The sequence below is a fragment of the Anthonomus grandis genome, chromosome 6 (assembly GCF_022605725.1).
Source record: "Anthonomus grandis grandis chromosome 6, icAntGran1.3, whole genome shotgun sequence".
In the NCBI taxonomy this organism is placed as follows: domain Eukaryota; kingdom Metazoa; phylum Arthropoda; class Insecta; order Coleoptera; family Curculionidae; genus Anthonomus; species Anthonomus grandis.
In genome coordinates, this window is record NC_065551.1 from 5,409,888 (window position 1) to 5,433,996 (window position 24,109).

General features: G+C 33.2%; 1 protein-coding gene and 1 long non-coding RNA gene across 4 annotated transcripts in view; one reads left to right on the top strand and one right to left on the bottom strand.

Annotated features, from left to right (window-relative positions):
• Window positions 1-24,109, top strand: part of LOC126737060 (uncharacterized) — a 169,040-nt gene that overhangs the window by 109,473 nt on the left and 35,458 nt on the right. The window contains exon 1 of one of the 3 annotated variants that reach the window (XM_050441756.1): window positions 556-807. The exons of the other annotated variants lie outside the window; for them this stretch is intronic. The gene's annotated coding sequence lies outside the window, so the exon portion shown is untranslated. Of the gene's footprint in view, window positions 1-555; window positions 808-24,109 lie in introns of those variants that run through there. 3 annotated transcript variants of the gene reach the window in all.
• LOC126737071 (uncharacterized) lies at window positions 15,695-17,823 on the bottom strand. The gene is made up of 3 exons (XR_007660872.1): window positions 16,926-17,823; window positions 16,420-16,835; window positions 15,695-16,351 (listed from the first exon to the last, which is right to left on the bottom strand). It is a non-coding gene; the product is annotated as an uncharacterized LOC126737071 (long non-coding RNA).

Below are 24,109 nucleotides of genomic sequence, written 5' to 3' on the forward strand. Positions count from 1 at the left end.
GAATGAATAATTAAACATATGAGATATTATTTTATAAATTTGATATTTATTTAAATAGTGAAGTACCCAATAAAAATAGGTCACTAATTATAAATTCATCGCAACAATATAGATTTTAATAATATCTTGTTGATGGTCCCAAGGATAAAAAGTAAATAAAAAAACTCTTTCTTATACAACGTTGCCAGTCTAGTCAATATAATCTGCGATTTTACCCCATTAATTAAAAATATAAGTTTATATTAGAGCAGCGCATTGGCCTTTGCTCTTTTTTTCCCGCTCATGCTTCTATATTGTTTCAATTTTTTTTTCTGGTAACGTTTTCATAATTTTTCTTTATAAACAATTTCAATTTATTTTGGAGCTTTACCAGCCCCTAACCTAACCTAATAAAATTGTTATTTTTAATATTATGTCAAAACCAATACTACCTACCTTATTCTAACACTTGCTAATATTCATTCATAAAATTATCTTTAAGTTTATCTTCCAAATCGGTCTTTCTGGCAACACTGGGTCAAGTCAAGTAGTACAACACAGTACGGGGTTTGAGTTCGAGTCGTACCGCGGATGCTGCCGCAGCTGATCGATCGACGATCTCGTTTCATTCTGTCACAATTTAATTTCTTGTTTGTGTATGTTTAGTTCCGCGCGAACGAACGTCCTTAAGTTTATAGTGGCGAGCGAGTGTTTATTTAGCTACTGATGTTTTGTTTTTGTTGTTGATTTTTTTTTGTTTCTGGATATTTTTACTTTTTGAGTTTTCTGGATTTTGGGAATAGTAAGCGAAGCTATAGAATATTTAAGGTATGCATGGTTTTGTTATCTTTTATTTTTAGGTTCTTTTTTATTTCGCGCTTATTTATTAATTTAAAATAACTTACTTATTGAGAGAGTTTTGAGTAATTTTAAAATAATTTAGGATTCATATGTATATGTAGACTTTTTTTTTTGAGGGGTAATTTACGCAACATATGAAGTTTCTGCAACATTCATAGTACTTCTGTTTTATATTGATAGATATACTATATTATTATTATTTTTTTTTCTTTTGCTTTATAAACTCTCCTAATGAACACTTTTAAGTTGGGTCACATTAATGTCAGGTCTCTTATTCCGCGTTTTACTGAATTTAAGGATTTGGTTTTTGAAGAAAAAATTGATGTTATAGGAGTTTCTGAGACATGGCTTAACAACACAATATCTATAGAGCTTTTGCAAATAAATGGATATAGTTTAAGGCGTCGAGAGGGAGGGAAGGGGAGGTGGTGTCGCGTTTTTTATACAAAATAGCATATCCCATTCCTGGCTGTTCACTGAGGAGAATAATAGAATAAATATGGATTAAAATTAAAATACCCCAGCTAAGCATTGCATTGGGAACGGTATATAAACCCCCTAATTTTAATTATCCCGATTTTTTTGATGAACTTGAAGTTACACTTTCTCAAATTATTCCTATGTTTGATTAAGTTATTTGTTTGGGAGATTTTAATATTAATCTATTAAATGTAGAAAGCGCTGATACTAAGTACGCATTTGATTTTTTTATGGATTTGGGCTATTTCAAGCTATAAATTCTCCTAGACGAAGAACTAACTCAACAGCCTCTCTTATAGACATTATTTCAACCAGTATGTAACGTCATGGAAGTTAGCAACAGAATTAGAAACGAAAATCAAATTGTTACAGTCGCCCAGATAAGTTCTGCACGCAATCTTTTTTTTTTGGATATTTAAGGATTAAATCTGATTTTAAACGTCTAAAATAAAGTTAAGAGAAAAACTATAATTACATATAGACAAAAAGGGTGTAGATTTGATTTTTTCTCGGCATAAAAGATAAATGTTTGTAAAATAATAAATAACTTAAAAAAATCACAGTAATTGTTAAAAATTTTGTTACACCTTCAAACTTGGTGCATAAATAAAAGATAATAAAATACATGATGTATCTCAGAGACACACGTTTTTTTAGGGGGTGAAGGGGTGTAAGCCACCCCCAAATAACTTAAAAAATCGTAGTAATTAGTAATAATTTTGTTACACCTTCACACGTGTATCTTCGTGTATTTTATAATCTTGCACTTATGCACCAAGTTTGAAGGTGTAACGAAATTATTACTAATTACTACAATTTTTTAACTATTTAGGGGTGGCTTACACCCCTTCATCCCCTGGAAAAAAACCTGTGTCTCTGAGACATATCGTGTATTTTATTATCTTTCACTTATATACCAAGTTTGAAGGTGTAACAAAATTATTACTAATTACTACAATTTTTTCAGTTATTTGGGGGTGGCTTACACCCCTTCATCCCCTGAAAAAACGTGTGTCTCATAGTTATATCGTGTATTTTATTATCTTTTATTTATACACCAAGTTTGAAGGTGTAACAAAATTTATAACAACTACTGTGATTTTTTTAAGTTATTTATTATTTTACGAACATTTATCTTTTATGCCGAAAAAAAATCAAATCTACACCCTTTTTGTCTATATGTAATTATAGTTTTTCTCTTAACTTTATTTTAGATGTTTAAAATCAGATTTAACCCTTAAATATGCAAAAAAATAGATTGCGTGCAGAACTTATCTGGGCGACTGTCAAAATTTGATTTTTGTTTCTGATTGTGTTGCTAACTTTCATGACGTCCAGTAGTGAAAAAATAATTGAAAAGGGAACTTTTAATTTAATTAGATTTTTGTAATTTAGATGTTAAGGTAAAAAAAGATAAGCCTGAGCTTAAAACATAATATAGGAATTTCAAATCTTTGGGTCATGGTCAATTTTATTCAGATTTAATGTCGATACCCTGGAATAATTGTATATAACATAAAAGTATTGATAGTAAAGTAGCTTTGATAAGTGAAAATATTAATATTTTATTAGATTTACATGTACAGGGTCTTTCCCCATATATTGACCCCCCCCCTACAGGGATAATGCGAAAAATTAAAAAAAAAAATTTAATACAAAACTTTTGGGGTTTTACTTTAAATTTTTGAATCCGATGTCAAATTTTTTTTTTGTTTAGAAACGTCAAATTTTGACAGATGATCAGTTTTTTCTTATGAAACACACTGTATATGACTTCATAGTTAAAAAGAGCCGAATTTTCTGATTTCAAATATATATAGTTTAACTATGTTTTATTAAACCGTTTCGGAAATATCGGGCTCCAAACTTTAAAAAAATAATATATTGAAGATCTTGGTAGTCGCTGCATTGTTATTGTTTGACATTTATTAAAAAACAAATCTTTAAGATGACATTGTCATTTCTTGTTTGTTGATCCATAAATGTTAAAAAATGTCTGAATACATTTAGATCTACGCTATCATGTTCGGGGCTTTGTCTCCCTCAAATTGCCCATCAAAAATGTTGAATTTCTTTTTAGAACACCCACATCATTCTATAGAAGATGCCAGAATTTACTTTGATCGATCGGCCAAAAAAATTTATTCAACTTTAAAAAAGTATAAATATTTTGCTTATCGAATATTACCTGTTCAAACTTTAAGTGTGGAGCAAAGAAATAAACAGGTGGAATTTTGTCAATTTGTGGACAGACGAGTCCACCTTTACAACCGCGGGCATTTACAATCGAAAAAATGTTCGCTTTGGGTCAAGAACAAACCCCCGAATAACAAGGGAGATTAAGTTTCAAAGGCGGCAATCTCTACATGTATGGTGTGGAATTTTAAATGACCAGGTCATAGGACCTATTTTTTATAACGGCAACTTGACGGGAGAGAGATACCTAGAGATGCTTACTTATCAACTTGAAGATCTACCCATAAGGCAATACGAGCAAATAGTTTGGCATCAAGATGATGCCCCACCGCGTAATGTGTTAGATTTTGAGATTTTTAAATGAATGATATAACCTGTGGATTGGACGAACTGGGCCAATTCGCTGGCCACCAAACAGTCCAGACCTGACACCTCTTGATTCATTTCTGTGGGGTTACCTGCAAAATAAAGTTTGCGAACAGAGAATTGAAAATGTCGAGGAGCTCCGCAGAAAAATTATTACCGCGATAGATGATATCAATCAAAATCATAGACAATTTATAAGGAATACAATACACAAAATTGAGCAGGATTATATAAACTATATTGATAATGGTGGTCGTTATATAGAGCAGTTATAATTACGTCTAAATTAAAGTTTAACAATTGTTAAAATAATGTATCCTTGTCAACAAAAAGATGCTAAATATCACCTTAGTAATAATAAATCTTCTGTTTTTATTGTTTCTACTCAATTCATTTATCTTAAAAAAAAACGCCAAACAATAACAATGCAGCGCTTACCAAGATCTTCAATATATTATTTTTTTTAAAGTTTGGAGCCCGATATTTCCGAAACGGTTTAATAAAACATAGTTAAACTATATATATTTGAAATCAGAAAATTCGGCTCTTTTTAACTATGAAGTCATATACAGGGTGTTCCATAAGAAAAAAACTGATCATCTGTCAAAATTTGACGTGTCTAAACGAAAAAAAAAATTTGACATCGGATTCAAAAATTTATAGTAAAACCCCAAAAGTTAATAAATAAGGCGCTCGCAAAGTATAAGAAAACAAGGCTTGAGACTGACTGGATAAACTATAAAAGTTTTAGAATAATTATTACTACAACTATCAGAATAGAACAGAAATGTTCTTTTCCCTTAAGTTTCATAACAAAAATCCTAAAGATCTTTGGGCCCTTATAAAAAAAATTAAACATAAGCTCTAATTAAAACAACAGTATTCAGAACACTTAGCAAACGTTGAAACTATTAATACGCATTTTTTAAATTCAGTACCCATGCTTGCGGAAAATGTTGAACAATTACAATTTTATAACCAAAATAATTATCTACCAAGATTTATTTTTCATCCAATAAATGATATTCAAGTACTTAAGATTATATCGCAGAACACTACAGCCACTGGAGTAGACAGTATAAATATTCTGTCTTTGAAATTATGCATTCCATTTATCCTACCCTACATAACACCATGTTATCAACTACGCCATTATAGCAGGTGTATTTCCGAACATGTGGAAGAAAGCACTTGTTATACCACTACCAAAAAGTAGTTCTATTGAAAATATTATGCAACTACGTCCTATCAGTATTTTACTTACGCTTTCTAAGATTTTAGAAAGGCTACTTATACAATCAATTAGTTAAATATCTTTTCTTAAAAAAAATAATCCCTTTGACTCAGTCTGGGTTTGAAAAATGTCATAGTTGCAGTACGGCTCTCTTGATTATCACAAATGATATTTTAGATCAGTGGGATAAGGGAAAGCTTACTTTAATAGTTCTTTTGGATTTTAGCAAGGCGTTTGACACCCCAAGTCATAAAGTTTTATTATAGGTATAGGTATTTTACGTTATATTGGTCTTACAAATAATGCTATATAACTATCATCTGGATATTTTAAAGATAGAAGTGAGGCAGTTTCCTACAATTCAAATTTATCTAGTTTTCAATCTGTTACGAGCGGTGTTCCGTAGGGGTCCATACTTGAACCACTCTTATTTAACTTCTTATATGTATCTAAGCTCCTTGAAGCCTTTCTATCTTGTAAGCATCATTTATACGACGACGATACTCGAATATATTTGTCTTTCTTTCCAAGCGAAAGTAATCAGGCCGTGGCAGCACTTAATTTGGACTTAAATGAATTCTCTAACGAAGCAAAAAATCACAACCTCATAATTAATTCTATAAAATCTTTAGCTATGCTTTTTAGTAAATCTAACGATAAACTAAATTTTTTAAATAATTTTAATAAATCAATTAAATTAAGAAATAACATCTTGAAGATTAAAACAGTTACGAAGAATTTAGGCCTTTATATGGATCATGAACTTTGATTTTGTTAATCAGTCTCTACAAAAAGCATATGTCAATTTAAAATTACTTTATCAACAACGGCATATTTTCAATAGAAAACTTAAAATTCTATTATGCGACCCCTTAATATTATCACATTTAAACTACTGTGATATTGTTTACGGACCCTGTATAACTGCAGCTGTATCGAGTCGAATACAGAAATTACAAAATTCATGTATTCGCTTAATATATGGTATTCGGAAATATGAACATATTATTCAGGCTTTCAACCAATCAGGGTGGTTGTCTATGAGTGAGAGAAAATATTTACATATGGTGTGTTTATATCACAATGTCTTATTGCTTAAATCTTCGCCATACTTATAAATATAATAAAATTCGATTTCGAACTGATATCCATAACATAAACATAAGGTTTAAGGGTAAGCTAACAATTCCAGTGCATTTTACTTCCCTGTTCGAACGATCCTTTTCATATCTTATTGCGAAACGTCTAAATGATTTTCCTGCAGTTGTACTTGCTATGTCTCCAGTTAATTTCAAAAAATATGTAATTAACAAGTTACGGGCAAGGTGTATCGACATTTGAGAGAGTTTATAAATAGCAATCTTCTTCTTTCTTTGTATTGTATACTTAAGAATTATAAAATTATATATGAAAATTTATTAAATTAAAAGATTTTTAGTGTTTACTTTTGTAGTTTTGAATTTGGGTATTAGAGTTAGGATAAGGTTGATAGATTGAACAGTTGTTAGATTTATTATCTCTTAAACTGAACCTCGCCTTTTTGAATATTCACTTTTATTTATTTTTTTTTTTTTGATTTGTCAATCTGTAATCTGAAATTGAATGTACAAATAGAGTTGTTCCAGTTGACAAAACTTAAACAAGTATTCGTTTAAGTTTTGTCAAATTTTTCGTCTTTCTTCTCCAGATACTCAGGAATTTGAATTTTCTGTTCTTCAATGACATCTATATCTAGTACTTCTGGATATTCAAACGTTTTACGGATATATAATGTCGATAATTTTTTTCCAACAATTTCACAATTTTTACATATTTTTTTTAATCACTTTAGCAAATAGAAGTTTTTTTTTACAACTGAGGGTATCGTATATTTTTTTAACAAGTTGCTGACTTTTGACTAAGGACTCTGTATTTTATAAAGTTGACGATGATTTGCTCTGCTAGCTTGGGTTTTATATTTATTCACGCGCTTTTTTAGGGCATTTACTAAGAACTCCAAATCCCTAATCTATTTTTTCATTGTGTTTCGGTTTTTCTCCAATAGTTTCTGTCCTCTTATTTGTTGAGGAGTAATGTTTCGTGATCCGCTTGGACCAGGAATATCTTCTAATATCGGTAAAGGGCTGGATGGTGGGGTGTTGTAGTTAAGAAAATTATGTTCATTTTCAGCGTGTTTTTCGGCATCTTTTTTTCTCTCCCTATAACGTCTTGAACGACTTCTGTGCAACAACGCTAGTTTGTGTTTTTCTTTATGATAATAGTTAGTTGCCCGATTAGTGACTTTATATAAATTTATATTTTACATATATATACAGAGTGATTGATGGTTAATGGTACCTTAAACGTTTACGGAGAACGGAAAATAGTATTTTTTTGAAAATTTGGAGTCGTAGGTTTTAGCTAGTGATCTAACGATTAAGAATAATTTTAGCGATGCCGCTTATACCAAAAAATAGTAGCAACTTTGTTGTTTTAAACGAAATACCCTGTATATTATTTTATTTTCTGATCTGCTATCGCTGCTATAAATTTTTATTACTACGGCACTGGAACGCGCAAAAAAATGAAATTATGAGCTTTATTTACGGTATTGTACAATTGTAAGTATTGTACATTAGTCTTCACTATAAAAATTTGTTCTACATTATACAGGGTTTGTCAAAATTAGTAATTTTACCGCTAGATACAAAAATTGTGAAAAATGCATTTTTTAAATAGAACACCCTATATTATAACATATTCTAAAAGAAAATTGAAATCCCTTTCTAACGAGGTATTATGTTCTTATATCTAAGTAGTTCGGTTTCTGAAATAAAAGCAAGTTTCTGTAAAAATCGGAATACTTTGACATATTTGCCTTACGCGGCCATGAAAGGTCATGATCAAACAATGCTATGCTATTGACGTTTGACAGTTACATTTAGTTGATCAATAATAGTAATACACGTGGGTGTTTCTTTAAAATAGTTACCTAAAAATTAATTGAAATGGAAAGTAATAGTTATTCAAATGAAGTTTTGATGAATCTATTTATTATTTATGGGCAATGTAACAAAATTATAGCAGGAACATGTCGAAAGCTCAGAGAAATGTACCCCAATTTACAAAAAATGGATAAAAGAAAATTTCTTTGTTGTTTTTATAATAATAAATTTTCAAAATGATTGCCATTGAATTCTAAGCACTTCAAAATCCAGTGTTGTACAACATGTGTTGTCGCTGCTTGTATTTCAGAAGGATCTTGTTGACCAATGCAATTGAAAAGTCGTTGACGTAGTTCCTGTTTACTGTTTACCGGTGTCTTGTATACCATTTGCTTCAAATTACCTATAAAAATAGTTACTACCTAAAGTAAAAATCAAGTGCCCAAGTGGTGTAAGATCAGGAGATCTCGCAGGCCAATCCCATGACCCCAAACGCCTAAACCAGCGGTCTTGCTATTGATTATAAGGATTATAAGCTAGTAACTTCCTGCCTTATGTATTCACTAATAAAAAGAAAAAAAAGAAGCAGAGAACGACACTTGACTTGCATCATAAGTGTACTACTAATTGTGAAATAATAAGTATACTAATACTAGTAGAAATTAAGTCAAAATTGGCAAAATCGGACGAAAACTACTTACTACATATAAAAATTATATAAACAACAAATGAGGTTAGGTGTAAAGGCTAAGGTTTAAAAATATCAAAAAATTTAGAACAAATAAAAAAGATTTGCCGAGTGTAGGAATCGAACCGAGTATCTCAGTGTTATAAGGAGATTCTTATTATATATTAGCGTTGATTAGGACACTCATGCAATACTCTCACATTCTCATGTATAGTAGCAGAATGCCCCGTAGATAGTATAGATAATTAACAAAAGTTGATTTCGTTTCCATGAAGTCAGAGTTCCTATGTTTGTTATACAAGCTTAATTGTTCCAATACCCTGGTGTGAATTTGACGACCAGCTTGGCATACATAAACTGCATCACGATCACTCCCGATTTAGTTAAATGATCTCTACTGTCCTTAGTGTTAACTAAATGATTATAAAGAGTGTTGGAAGTTTTAAACGAAATGTAAAATTAGGGTTTTCACAAACAGGATTTCAGAAAGAACTAAACACAACAAAACATATTGCAGAAATTAATGGCATCCCAATTAACTCAATGAATAAATAATTTTTTAAATTTTACAATAAATATAAATTGTCTTACAGCATAGTACATAATAAACCTATAAATAAATAAAAATTTCATTGTCTAAGTTATGTTGGTAACGTTTCCCTACAACTGGCCAAATTGTTTAAAAACCTAAGCCTTGTATTTTTTTGCTCACTAATGAATTGATATATTATATTGACAATTAAAATGTCTTTGACGAGGTAAATTTCTAACGTAAATTTCTATATAATGTTGGACAGACCCAAGATCACCAAACTGATCTTTAAAGTACATTTGCTTGCGGTCTCTCATAAAGAAATGGGAAAAACATGAAAATCTTTAAGTAAATTTCAAAAATAGTTTGCGCTTTTGGCACCTTTTACTCTTTAGCGTCAAAGTTACTAAGTTAAACTAAGTTAGATATGGAAAAAGAAATTAAAATACTTTAAAAGAATGCCAAAAACTTTTTTCTAGCCTTTCCAATTTTTTTATGCATTTTTATATCACATAAAATAGCATTTTTAAAGTCCTGCAAAATCAGCATTTGTTTGCTTAATAACCTTTGTCATTTGGAGTAAATCGTCGTTTGCCAAGTCATTTTGTTAAATTCAGAAACAGAGACTCAAGTCAAAATATACTTTGTTTACTAAGTTTACAAACTTGTGCTAAAAGCCTCCTAATACTAGAATTTACAATACTAGTAGTTATTTGGTTAAAATTAAAACAGAATACAAAATCCATTTTGATTATACATAGGAGCATATTTTATATTATTAAAGAAAAAACTAAAAAAAGAAGAAAAGAAAAGGCAAGAACTAACATAAAACAAGAATAAAAAAATCTGATCAACAGATACATAATTAATTTTAAATATTAAAATAAGTCGTTAAAATACTCTTAAATTAAATGCTGTAGTAAGCTTTTAAAGGTCTGTGACAATCTAATCGAAAGAGGAACATGATTAATAAGAGACTCTCAGGCCAACACCACACAGATACCTTAATGCGTTTTTTCTGAAAAATGATGTTACGGAGTCTATTAAGGCGAAATAAACTAAACAAACAAATAACCCCCCTCCCCCAGCTCATGCCTGGCAGCCCTGACTGCAAAACAAGCAGAAAAAAGGTTAGTAGCGAGGCCCAAAACATAGTTGTCAAACCTTAAACTCCCATCAATGAAGAGTCCCAGAAATCGACGATAATCCCTACCATGTAGTCGGCTCCACTTATCATATAAAAAACACTCCACATTACACTTAAGAATAAAAGTTTTATTAACATTGAATACAAGCTAATTACAGATGCACCATTCTTTAATTTTGTGAAGGTCCTCTACTATGAGAGATCTAACTACTTTTTGATCTTTGTTATGCCACAGAATTGTAGTATCATCGGCAATCTGAACCACCAGTCCATGCAGTGGTAGAGAACATAAGTCATTAATGTATAATAGAAATAAAATTGGATGTAACACTGACACTTCAGGTACACCACATTTAAGGTGTGCTATCCCTGAAGAAAATCCAGATGCAACCACCCTCTGAGTGCAACCAGACTGATATGACCTTAACCATCTCAAAGCCACTCCTTTCAATCCGTAAAAATCAAGCTTTGACAGTAATATTTCATGATCCACACAATGGAAAGTCTTGGACAGATCACAGAACACCGCTGCTGCAGCCTCCTTGCAGTTTATAAATAGATACACGCCCTCCAAGAATCTGAATGAATCTGAAAATGGCATCCTGCATACCCTTAGATGACTGAAATCCATACTGATTAGGGGACAGCACATTGTATTTGGTCAAAAAAGCAATAATTCTCTTTTTTGCAAGCCGCTCAAGAACCTTGGAGAGGGTAGACAAAGTTGATATGGGACGGAAGTTAGAGGGTTGGTCCAAGCTATAACCTTTATGAAGAATAATAATCATAGCTTCCTTTAAACAGGAGGGGAACTCGCTCTGAAGCAATAACTGATTGATCGCCTAAACCAAAGCACTTAAAGCGCTCGCAGGCAGAAGTGACAGCAGACGTGAAAGAATACAATCGTAACCCAAAGACCCATGATTTTTCAAACACTAAATTGTTTCAAGGATCTCGGTGGCATCTACAGAGTGGAAGATGAATTAGCGGTTAATAGCATTCCGATTAAGATACTGCAATGAATCGCCGTCACTGGGAACTGCTTCCAATAACTTCTCAGTAATAGTAGAAAAATAGTCATTAAAAACATCGGGCCCCACCCAAGTCGTTCAACCAACCGCCGACAAGAAGACTGTCAGCATTCGTTAATGATTGACCAACTTTCCTTCTATCTGTTACTGGCCGAGTTTAAGCGCTCATTCTGACTTTTATCAGACGCCTATAATTTTTCCGATAATCCTGAAAATAAGATTTGATGAATTGATTGTCAATAGATTTGCGAAGTCTTGCTAAAAAGTCACTGGAAGCTAAATCTGGTGAATACGGTGGATTTTGGCCATCGAAACTGCATCATCGACACCTGGTAACTCCTTATAAGTTTCACTACTTTAATTCTGCAATCATTTAAAATCATATCAAAAGTTTTGTCAATATTTTTGGCAATAGTCACGTCCACTAGGCCTCCCTAAAAATGTTCATCTTTTAAACTTATTTATCTAATTTTTAACAGTTGCAAACACAGGAGCGGAAGTGCGATAGACTGTATCCTACTAATCTTTAATTTCTTTCAGTGTAAAGGCTTTGAAGTGGAAATGTTTAATCATCGCTCATTTTTCTCCATTGGGTTAAATAACTTTATACGTAAGTATGTATTATATGTAAGTAACATGAAGATAGAGTATTGAAAACAAAATTGTTCTGCTGGAAGTAGTAGAACATAGTTCTGTTAATCTTATAATAAAGCCTTTAAAGAAGATGTTATGCTGGTATCTATATAAGCAAACATAGCTTTTTAGATGAACAGTCACAATTTAGAAGCACGGTATCTTTTATTATGTAACCAAAGTCAATCTTATCTTTGAGCAAAGAAATTCACATCTTACATTTCTCAAGGTCAAGGAAACCCCATCAAGATATACTTGCAGCCACATTCAGTCACGATGATTCTTAAAAAGAGAAAAAACCTTCATATTATTGGCAAAAGAAAATAGAAACTTTCAGAAAAAAGAACTGCCAATACTCATGGAAATCTTATTGTTAAAAATCAAAAATAAAAATTGAGACACAAAAAATTATCGCGCCCCCCAGAGGAGCAATCTTGGGTTCTCTGGGGGCGTGATTTGAGGCAATGTAGGTAAATGATCTGATCCCATTAAACTCGACAAATTGCAGCCTATCTAATGAGTAGGAGATGCAAAACTTTACTAGATGTTTATGAAAGCCCATATTATAAAGTTTTTTGAATTAAAAAAAATCTTTATCTTCTTATTTTACAAATTATGAATTATTAAACTCTGCGGAGCATGGTTTTACCCTCTCTAAAAGTACAGAAATAGTTTTGTGCCAATTTCAAAATCAGGTTGTGGCGGCAATTGGCAAGGGAAAATATATTCTGAGATTATTTATAAATTTTGCCCATACTTTTGATTTTGTAGATCGTTGCATTTTACTTCATAAACTCTTTAGGTATAATGGTAATATATATATTTTCAGAACAGAAGCCAGATTATTACAATTAATAATGAGAGTAGCAAGTCTCGCCTAATAACTCAGGGTGTGCCTCAGGGCTCTATTCTAGGTCCTTTTCTTTGTTTGTATGGTGTATGCTAATGACCTGGTATCTTTTATAAAGGGGATTGCACCTAACATAAAAGTCATATCTTATGCAGATGATACAAATGTCTTAATTGAAGGTAAGAACTTGGAAACTATTGTAGCATTGACCGAAACAGCGGATAATAGCAAAATTTTATGGTCTGAAAAAAAAACAAAAAAAACTCATTTTGTTGCTTTTTCACGAAGTAGGCAGGCAGTAAATTCTGTTATTTTATTTAAAGGTACACAAACGGTGTTACTTTTATCAAGCAGTTCTAAACTATTAGGCATTATTTTTGACCATGATCTACAATATGGGTTAAACAAAAGCTGAACTTTAACCGATAATAGAAATGGCACTACGTAACGTACGTCTTATTAAAAATCCCTCGTAGTTGTTTATCAGTGTGATATGTAAATAAAGCTTGTTCTTATGATACCAATCTCATAAATGATCCTTTTAAAAAACTTCCTGATCAAAAGTACTTTCAACTTTTACCCAAAAATTCAATTCAAAAGATTAAGTAAAAGATTTTAAATATCATCGAGTAGTTCAAATGAAGATAGAATAAAAGATTATTATATAATTGCTATTCTTTTTTCATTACTTCAATAACCAAAAATACCAAAAAAAATCCGCCTTTGGTAATTTAACCATCCTCGGTTTTTTACGAATGAAGAAGTTAATAATAGTGCAGACTTAATTTCAGGTACCTTGGCATTTTTATCGGTAAAAAATCTTGTTAGAGCGACAACTTCTATATTGTTTTGGTTTTACAGACGTCAATTACAGATATACTACTAATAATTTCCATTATTTTCATTAAAGTTATCAATGTCATTACAATCATTTTCATTACGTATATGCCTATATGATTAAAAAATATATATATTATTATAAAATAAGTGTATAGTGCATTTGTTATTAAAACGCGTTTATATGTCAACAAGGAATCACTGAGGGTCAATAAAAGGAAAATTGTAAAATACTTAATATAAGTTATTATTAATAAGATAAAATGAGTAAGCCTGCTTACACTTATATATTTAAAAAGGTTCTTGTCGCCTAAATATATAATTTGATAAGCTAATAAACTCATGCATTTCTTTCTATGCGGGTTAAAGAAAACGCAGAATACTCCCTAGTATATGTAATATATAATATTATGAGCGCACGATAAACAATTGATTATCGTCCTTGTACTAATAGACTTATCAAAGGCTTTTGACACATTACATCTTTGAGCTGCGACTATCTAAACTTAAATATTATGGTTGTCCCTTGAATTGTTGTAGATAATTCAAGGTAGAAAAAGAAATTTTGAAATGAACTTTTAGCTAATTAACCTAGATTTACATGATTGAAAGTAATTTGACAACATGTATTTTACATTTAATCAAAATCATATTTAACAAAATTGACAATTTAGAAAAAAACCTTGAAATAGTTTTAGTCGATACAGAGCTTAAGCTAGTTTACAGTGTGACAAATCCTTGAGTTATTTTAGATGCGACCTAAAGTATTGAGATTACTTAAAATCATTGCTTGGAAAAATTTTGTCTTGAAATTCTTACTGGTTTACAAAGAATATCTAGCGCATCGAAAGAAAAAAAATCAAAAACTAAGATTTATTTGAAGCTCTCTTATAATGTAATTTATATATCTACTTAAATAATAATTTATTCAATACCTTTTAATCTCACTATCCTGATTTTCATACAGTATTATATGTAAGCAACCGCACTAAAAGGTATATTTATTTTTTATTTGATTTAGTATATGTGGTACAGTGTACTGTGCGGTAGGTTACTGACTTTGACCCTAGGATAGTTACATACTAGCGGGTTATTGATTTCTTTTTACGTTTTATAACTTTGGTGCAAGAAACCGTCTTATAATTTTTACAATAATGATTTATTTAAGTGAAAGGTTACACAATGAACAATGACCAGTAATTGCATATTTTTATAATATAGAAGTGTTAATAATTAACTCTTATTTTGTGTTTTACTATGTGTTATAAGTTTGTAACCATCCTTTTTTGTTTATGTGAGACCCAATTTCCCAGTTAAAGGTTCTTACAACTGCACTTTAAATAAATACATCAAATTAGAAGGCGCCCACAATTTAAAAGGTAAGCATCTCAAGAATAAATCATGCCAACCCTCCACCAATTAATGTTCTCCAGACTGCTAAGCTACCGTTATAGTACTAGCGGTACGCCAAAAGATACTGCATTTTTTGATACCAAGGTGCCACTTGGCACAGATGTTCCTTAGAACCATTTAGACGATTTGGCCCGAAGAACACTCGAGATTTTCCGTGTGGGTAGATTTTAGGGGAGTGGGGGTAAAAATTAAGAAACAAAAATTGAAAAAATAAATTTACCCTAGCGGCGAGATCTGGGTGTTAATTTCATATAATTTGGACGCAAGCAATTTAATGGTCTTGCCAAAAATGTAATGCAGATACTGGAAGTCTGTCAAAAGCCGCCATTTTTTAAAAATGGCCGACTTTTGATTGAATTTTGTCTTTAACCAAAACCGGGTCGTGTAAGGTGTCTAAACTTATGTTTTCCGGGTCAAGGAGTTCATTTATAATATTGAAAATAGCCCACGGGTATCGAAAGTGTATATAAAAGACTGTAATAATATTTCATTATATATATTTATCTATTTTTATCCCATAAAAACAACGTAAAAATACACATTAACAAATAAAAATAAACAACAGCAACAAATAAAACAAAAATATAAGGTTTAATATAAAAACTAAATATAAGGGACGGTATAAAAATGTAGGTACAGAAATATGAAGTATCTAAATTATAAACTACTAAACTATGAACTATCGCCAAGTACTTCCCTGTCTTTTTCGGCGTTATTCCCACTAAAACAAATTGCACATAAAATTAAATATAGGAGGTTCGGTAGTAGATTATACCGGAAATATTCGATAAATTTACCCTTTATTTGAGCAATCCCCCATACATTTTTGGCATGCAGGGGAACATGGCAGTCCCTGTCACCGGCAGCTGCACCGAAGTGTCTCGCAGCCTGTCACGCAGCCACATCTATCTAAAGCACGAACTGCCTTCCAAACCTGTGGCAACTTGGACCACAAAACCTTCCAATGATTGACCTCAAGATCAAGAGTCCATCCCCATCCTTCAGGACTTGTGCAATTTTCCATTACAAGATTTGCACAGCCCCAGATGTGACCAGCGACATACGCTGCTCTCTTTATGTGCTCCTCCAATGCAGCGCGTGTTGGAGGAATTGAAGCTAGGTGTTTACCGTCTGAAGCAAACATCTGCTTTCTCACCTCATTTATACCTGGACGTGAATCCTGAAAAATAAATGTTTAATTTACTATGTACTATTTTCCCAGTACATTCAAAGATAAAATAGTCTTACCTCATTTGATTCCGATGTACATACGCCATACAGTTTTATGGTAAATTTCTGTAAGTCCGCATATACGATCGGACTAATTTCGGTTTGTGGGTTGGAAATCTCCTTAAAGGCATTAGTGAAAGATTCGTCCCATGCTGCCCATGCAGAACGTTTGCCCTTGCCACAAAAAAAGGTCGTGAAATCACTACCCGAAAAAGCGTGGAAACCTCGCAGTGCCTCAGATTTGTCGTCTCCAAGAGTCTGCGAAATTTGGCGAACACTAATATACCGTTGTTTAGATCCTACTCCATATTGCAGCCACAGATGCTTTAAACCTTTCTGCCTGATCTTTGGAAGAAAGATACTAGAAGTGCAAGAACATCTGTATCAGAACTTCGAACAATTATATTATGTAGTCCCGCATTCTCGATGGCGTTCTGCAATAATAAGTGGGTTATGCCCTTTTTTTCTTACTTCTTTAGCTTATATTTTATTGTGAAACTTTTTTGATAATGGAATGAACTCACTTGCAAGTGTAACACTATTCTTCCGTCAGCCTCTTCCATATTCAAGCAAGAAACTCCGTTGAGAGTTGTCAAGTCGGAATGTGATGCCACAATTGTGGAGTCAACATTCGTCATAATTTGCAAATTTTTTGCAAATTTGAATTGCCGCTAAATTGAAACTCGTCTGGACGTTCTGGAACTTTCGATAATTGCAAATTGCTTAATAATTTCTTAAACCTTGGATTTCTAAATTTAATGGCGCACGATTGGTGCCACTTAGCATTGTGCTTAACTAGGTAAGCTTCAATTCCATCGCCTTCATCCAGAACATTTACATTTTTACCACAAGACAATTTAAAATTAAAAGGTTTAAGCTCCGTTAAGTTGGAAGCAATTGTAATATATCCTCGATTTTTCAAGTTTTTGATGGGATTATTATTGGGACATATCAAAGATATGGCATTACTGGTTTGGCAAAAGCAGCATACATCCCATTTAAGCTCGCTTTTAGTCATACTACACAAAGGCTCTGGACGAGCGAAAACCACAAAAAAAGTGGGGTACTTTTTTTATGTTGGGACAACGAAAACCTTATAAAATAAAATAAAAATCGTCAATCATGACTGGTGGTAAAATAGCGTATAATATCCCTTACCTCCAGAAAAAGACAGACTGTCACAAACTGATCAGGAAATCACCACAAATAGTTAATCACAAAATCACGATTATTTTCGTCCGAACCCGAAAAAAACACCTACTCTAGTTACGCGGAGGCACTAACTGATTTCAAAGCAAAACAAAAATATACAAATTAATTTCAAACGTTAAATAAAATGGTGGGGGGCGACGAATCGCGCAGGGGTCACGGAGCACTGTCAGTGTTTTTAAAGGGTATCACAATATTATTGTTTGATACTTTTTCGCGGGAAATTTTACCGGGTTTTGACTCCACGTGATAAAATTTAACATTTTGCATTATAATTTTTTACATATCTAGCTGAAAATCACTTATGGTACATAGCGTCCATTTTCGATAACCGTAGGTTATTTTTAATGCCATAAATGAATTTCCTGACCCCAAAAACTTATGTTTTTGGGGTCAGGAAAAAAAGGTGTAAAGTGTCTAGACTTATGTCTAGACACTTTACACGACCCGGTTTACGTTAAAGATAAAATTTAATGAAAAGTCGGCCATTTTTTAAATATGGCGGCTTTTGACAGACTGCCAGCATCTGTATGGCATTTTTGGTACTACCATTAAATTTCTTCGGTTCAAATTATATGAAATTGACACCCAGATCTCGCCTCTAGGGTAAATTTAATTTTTTGATTTTTTTTTAAATTTTAACCCCCCACCCCTCTAAAATCTACCCACACGGAAAATTTCGAGTGTTCTTCGGGCCAAATCTTTTAAATGGTTCTAAAGAACATCTGTACCAAGTGGCACCTTGATATCACAAAATGCAGTATTTTGCAAGAATTGCCGTTATACCGCTAGCACTATTAGCATGTCAAAGTCAAAAAAGTTTATTACCAAAAAAAAAATGTTATAAATATAATTACATGAGAAAAAAAAGTTTGACAATTTTTGGTAAAAGGAACTGCTTCGCGATTATATACAACCGATAGCGCAAGTTGCGTGAAACAGGCCTTAACAAGAAAATGACATTACAAAAGCATCATATTGAAACTGAAAAGATTATAAATAAACACAAAAAAAATCCTAACTAACCTAAAAAAGAACAAAACTAAAACTAAAAATGGTAAAGCAATTTGGCTGGCATGCGACGGAAGGCAACAAAAAGAGACAAAAGAGAACTACAGAAGAAATATTGAACAGGACAGCTTATCTTTGGTCTCAGTTGATTTTGCAGTTATATGAAAACATACTACTAGGCATCTCGTTGGGAGTCGAGAAGAATTTGCCACTGTTGAGCATGTGCCACTTTATTAAAGACTTTCAACATCATTCAATTTAAAAAACAAGAAAAAAAGAAATTTAATTGAATATTTTAATCTGTTGAGCCATAAATAAATCGTTAGTTTGTAAGAAGAATGTTAACACCCTGTATCTTGAGAGCCGAAGCATCTTCGACCATCCGTTTCTATAGAAAACTGTCATTACTTTTTCATCACCCCTTAAAGTTTGCATTTATTTAGTATCTATATTAACATCCTGTATGCATTTGATCGAATCAGAAAAACAGAGAAATATCAGAATACGTTGCTGGCATAATTGTATGGAAAAACTATGTCTTTAACAAAGAATATAGTTCTGCACATGCCCTTAAACAAAACTTAGACTATAATAATTATAGAGTAAAATTGGCAAAAAAGTAAAGTCTGCCAATTCTGTCTGTTTATTCGATCTTGCGCTGGGTTTTAAGATAAAAGTTTTTGGAGATAAAAGGGTTTTATGGGTAATATTTAATGAGTAATAAGAACCATACTTTCTTTAAACCCTTGGTTATTTTGTCGCGGAAATTCTAAACTTTAATATTTTGGCCCTGCCTGGTCTGTACGTATGGGAGTTTTGGTGTTTTAACTCTTTAAAGATAGAAACATGCTTTGATGTGTTTAAAATCCACCATAACGTGCCAGTGAATAGAGAGTGACAATGAAATGTAACTTTTGAACTTTTGTTACAGATGGCAAAAACAATAAAGACCTTGACTGTTCATGTCTAATTTATATACAGGGTGTCCGGAAGCTAGATGCAATCCTTTAAGGGGGTGATAGCTGACTTAATTTCAAATATTTTAAGCTAAATATGTGTGGGTCGAAATGTTTTTATGGCAATTTTTGCATTTTTCTCAAGAAATACCAAAATTTCACACTTAAACGGTAATAGAGCGCAAGTTACAATTAGTATCGGAGTTTCAAAGTTTATTTTGTTTTGTCTAATGTGTATTATTAAAAATACGATCAATTTCAAGCTTCTGGGTAAACTTATTAGAAAAAATAGAGATATTGAAACGTAAAAAATAAATATGGAGTTAAAATAAAATGCTTTGTTTTATGTTTAAATAATTGTTATGAAAATACTTTCGTCGTCCAAACCTCTCTAAAAATATGCCTAGCTTCTGCCCTTTATTCTACTCCATCTTCTACTCCATGCCGATGCCTGGCCAATTCTCAGAATTATGGCCTCTTTTGTGCGCAGGTCATGTAAACAAAACTTACTGGATTGGTTTTCTATTATGGGTTCTATCAGGTAAATATTCAGGTAAATAAAAAGTAATAAAAACAAAATTAAGCAGAGGTACCTAATAGTAGATACTGTAAGGTAAGGGGTACCTAGTAGGTACTTTGAGGTGGGGGTTACAAGTTAATAAATAAAAACGTGTGATTTTAGCCTTGTTGTTTAGTTTCACTCTCGCCTCTAATTTTGTAAGATTATCAACTTCGTACTGACTGCATCCACTGTTTTTTAAATCGAGTTTCTGCCCGTTTTATTAAACAGTATTGTAAAATGGAATTTACCAACCAAGAGTACGCTGACATTGTCTTCACATAGGGACGCGCTAACGGTAATGGAGCTTTGGCACGACGCTTGTACCAGGAACGTTATCCAGATCGGAGGTTACCAAACTTCAGGGTGTTTCAAAACACGTTTCGCCGTCTTACTGAAGTTGGCATTGGGAATAATCCGGCACGTGGAGTCAACCCTGGCAATAATAATGTAGAGATTGAGGAGCAAATACTGGAAGCTTTTACCGCAGACCCTACTGCAAGCGTTAGAAAAGTAGCTGAAGACCTTGGCCTTTCTAGATGGAAGGTGTGGACGACCTTGAAGAAAGATGGACAGTATCCCTTTCATGGTACGGGGGTGCAGGGCTTACAAGAAGAAGACCCTGCAAGACGAATTCAGTTCTTCCGCTTTTTATTGAACATGGACATCGAAGACCCGTTATTCTTAAGAAGTATCTTGTGGACAGACGAGTCCAATTTTTCCAGGGAGGGTATTACCAACTTCCACAACCTCCACGAATGGGCTGCCAAAGATGCAAATCCGCACTGGAAAAAAACAAAAATCTTTCAGAACAGATTTTCGGTCAATGTGTGGGCCGGAGTAATAGGCAGGACTATTATTGGGCCACATTTTCTACCAGAGAATTTAAATGGTGCCAACTATTTAGATTTTCTACAAAATGATATCCCCGTTCTTCTAGACGAAGCTGGATTATTGGAACGAGAAAGACCAATAATCTTTCAGCAAGATGGTGACAACCGCTGGTTCCGCATTGGTCCTTGGCTGTCAGGAATTACTTAGACGACTGTTTTCCGGACGGTTGGATCGGTAGAGGCGGAACCTTTCCTTTGGAAGTAACAAAAAGGGCTCGTGCCTGTATTAGAAATAATGGATTGCATTTTGAACCTGAACAATAAATAGTTAAACAAAATTGTGTTTTATTTAACTTTAAAACCTAAAATAACCTCACAATCGGGGCTCTAATGCTTAGTAGGCTTATGAGAGGTCTCAGTCTAATAATTTTTATTTACATGACCTGCCGCACAAAAGAGGCCATAATTCTGAGAATTGGCCAGGCATTGGCATGAGTGATATCTAAAAATAAAGGGCGTTTCAATGTCTCTATTTTTTCTATAAGTTTACACAGAAGCTTGGAATTGATCGTATTATTATTAATACACATTAGACAAAACAAAATAAACTTTGAAACTCCGATACTAATTGTAACTTGCGCTCTATTACCGTTTAAGTGTGAAATTTTGGTATTTCTCGAGAAAAATGCAAAAATTGCCATAAAAAATTTATAAACAAATTTCGACCTACACATATTTAGCTTAAAATGTTTGAAATTAAGTCAGCTATCACCCCCTTAAAGGATTGCATCTAGCTTCCGGACACCCTGTATATTAATGCTAGTTCTATATTATTATATATATATATTATTATATTATAGCATACATTTTAATGGCTACTATTTTTGGAAAAAATAAACATATTTTTTATATAATTTTTTTCTGTGATATTTTAAAAATTATTGTTTTTTAGGCATTTCTTTTGCTTTTCGTATTATTGTATTATATTCGTATTTATTTTTATTAAAAATGAAAGAAAAAAAAGTTTTCTATCCACACCATTTAGTATTTGAGTTTAACCAAAGGAAAAACAAATACTAGTCAATGACAAAACGATTTTTTTTCTTCTTAAATAGTGTTCAAATTTTTTCTATTCTAAAAAGTTTGCCAACTTTTTGATTGCAGTAGCATTGCATGTAGATTATTAGTTTCTTTTAAATTATGGTTCTCGATAAAACTATTATTAGCTAAACAGCTTTAAATCGCTTTTATCTTTTTTTGTTAAACCTGTAGAATATGCTGCTAGTAAGAAATTACTTTTTGGAACGAAATTATTTATTTTTTAATTCGTGGTATTCTATTTTATTACCTATTGTATTGTATTGTATTACCAATACATACATCTCAAGAGCCTCGACCCTTCTCTCCATTATTGGATCGCGAGTCCAGCCTTCACAACCATATAGTAATATACTGAAGATAGAGTCCCTGACCATGCACATTCTGAGCTAAAATCAAGACTGGTGAAGAACTACTTCAGTCTGGTAAAAATGTTTCTGGCGTGCTCTATTCTAAAACGTATCTCCCGCTTCGGGTCGTACAACGGGTTGATTATGGCAAGATATTTGAAGAATGATATTTGTTCGATATTTGTTCGTTTCGAGGGGGATTCTGGGAGGAATCGGTCACTGTGTTCTGATCCTTAATTTTTGCAAGTCTGCGTTGTTCTCTGTAAGGTTCACGGTGTCGTCTGCATATCTTATGCTAGTGATGTCGACTCTATTCACCATCCATTCCTCCCATATCTTCTACTAAAGCCTCTCTGAAAATGGCTTCCGAGTATACAGGAGCGGAGACAAAATGCACCCATGCCGTATTCCCTCTCCGAAGTCCCTCTCCCTAATCTTACGTTCATAATTTAGTTGCCTTTGACTTTAGAGCTATGGAGGGTGTTACAAAATTTGGTTCAAATATTTTTAGACCATATTTTTAGATTCAAAAATAATACTTTTTTCCTGTAAATGCTTCTCCTCTGAGCTATAGCCCGCGTAATTTGCTTGAAGAAAATGGATTATTTAGAACATTGACTACAGTTATACGTAAAATCTTTTATAAATTTGTAAGTCCTGATTGATTCATCGGGCAGAACTTGACAGCCCATATCTCTGGTTTCCGATAAAAAAAATTTAAAATCTCGAGAATCATCTAGTTAGCCATGAAAAAATCTAAAATTATCATTTCTGTCATTTTTCCGATACAATTAATTTGATTTGACAAAAATTAACACGGCCCACTTCGTTTTTTTTAAATTTGATAGTGAATGAATGAATGAATTGTCGAAACAGTGGGCTGCCAAGGCAGTTGTGCATATAGGTCTCCTGATGCACCCGTCATGCCCCACCGGGGTTTACCAGAGCCCAACGGCCTTAGAGAAACCGATAAGGCTCTCTGGTCTGAAGGACTTAAAGTCACTCGGTACACTGAAAGTGCGTTACCTAAGTATTTGAACCTGGCGCGCGTGAGTGCTGGGCACTCCCCAACTACATGGTCAACGGTTTCATCCTCCTCACAGCATCATCGGCATTCCGGGTTGTCCGCAATACCGATAGTATGGAGATGGCTTCTTAAGTGCCAGTGACCGGTTAAAAAACCTGTCACTAGCCGAATTTCGCGTCTTTTTAGGCGTAGTAGATTTTTGGTGAGACAGGCAGAGGGCCCACCTATGTGCGCTTTGGCCTGTCTCATACCAGGGGACTCAGTCCATCTTCGGTGGGTCCACTTGTCCAGCAGACCCTTCATAGACGCGACCGCAACGCATTTGGCGATACCAACTATGGGTTCCGGCCCCATCGGCACATTCGCGGATCCCAGTCTGGCAAGAGAGTCCGCTTCTTCATTACCTGCATGGCCTGCGTGGCCAGGCATCCAGACGAGCTCGACCCTGCAGCCAACCTGTACCAGATTTTTCAGGACTTTTATGCACTCTAGTACAAGCTTGGAGCTTACCTTTGCGGCCGTGATAACCTTAATGGCAGCTCTGCTAACCGAGCATATTGATACGACTGTATTGCGGTGTCCGCAGCTTAGGAATTTCTGTCCGCATTTTAATACAGCGAATACTTCGGCCTGGAAGACAGTGGCGTGCTCCCCCAGCGAGTATG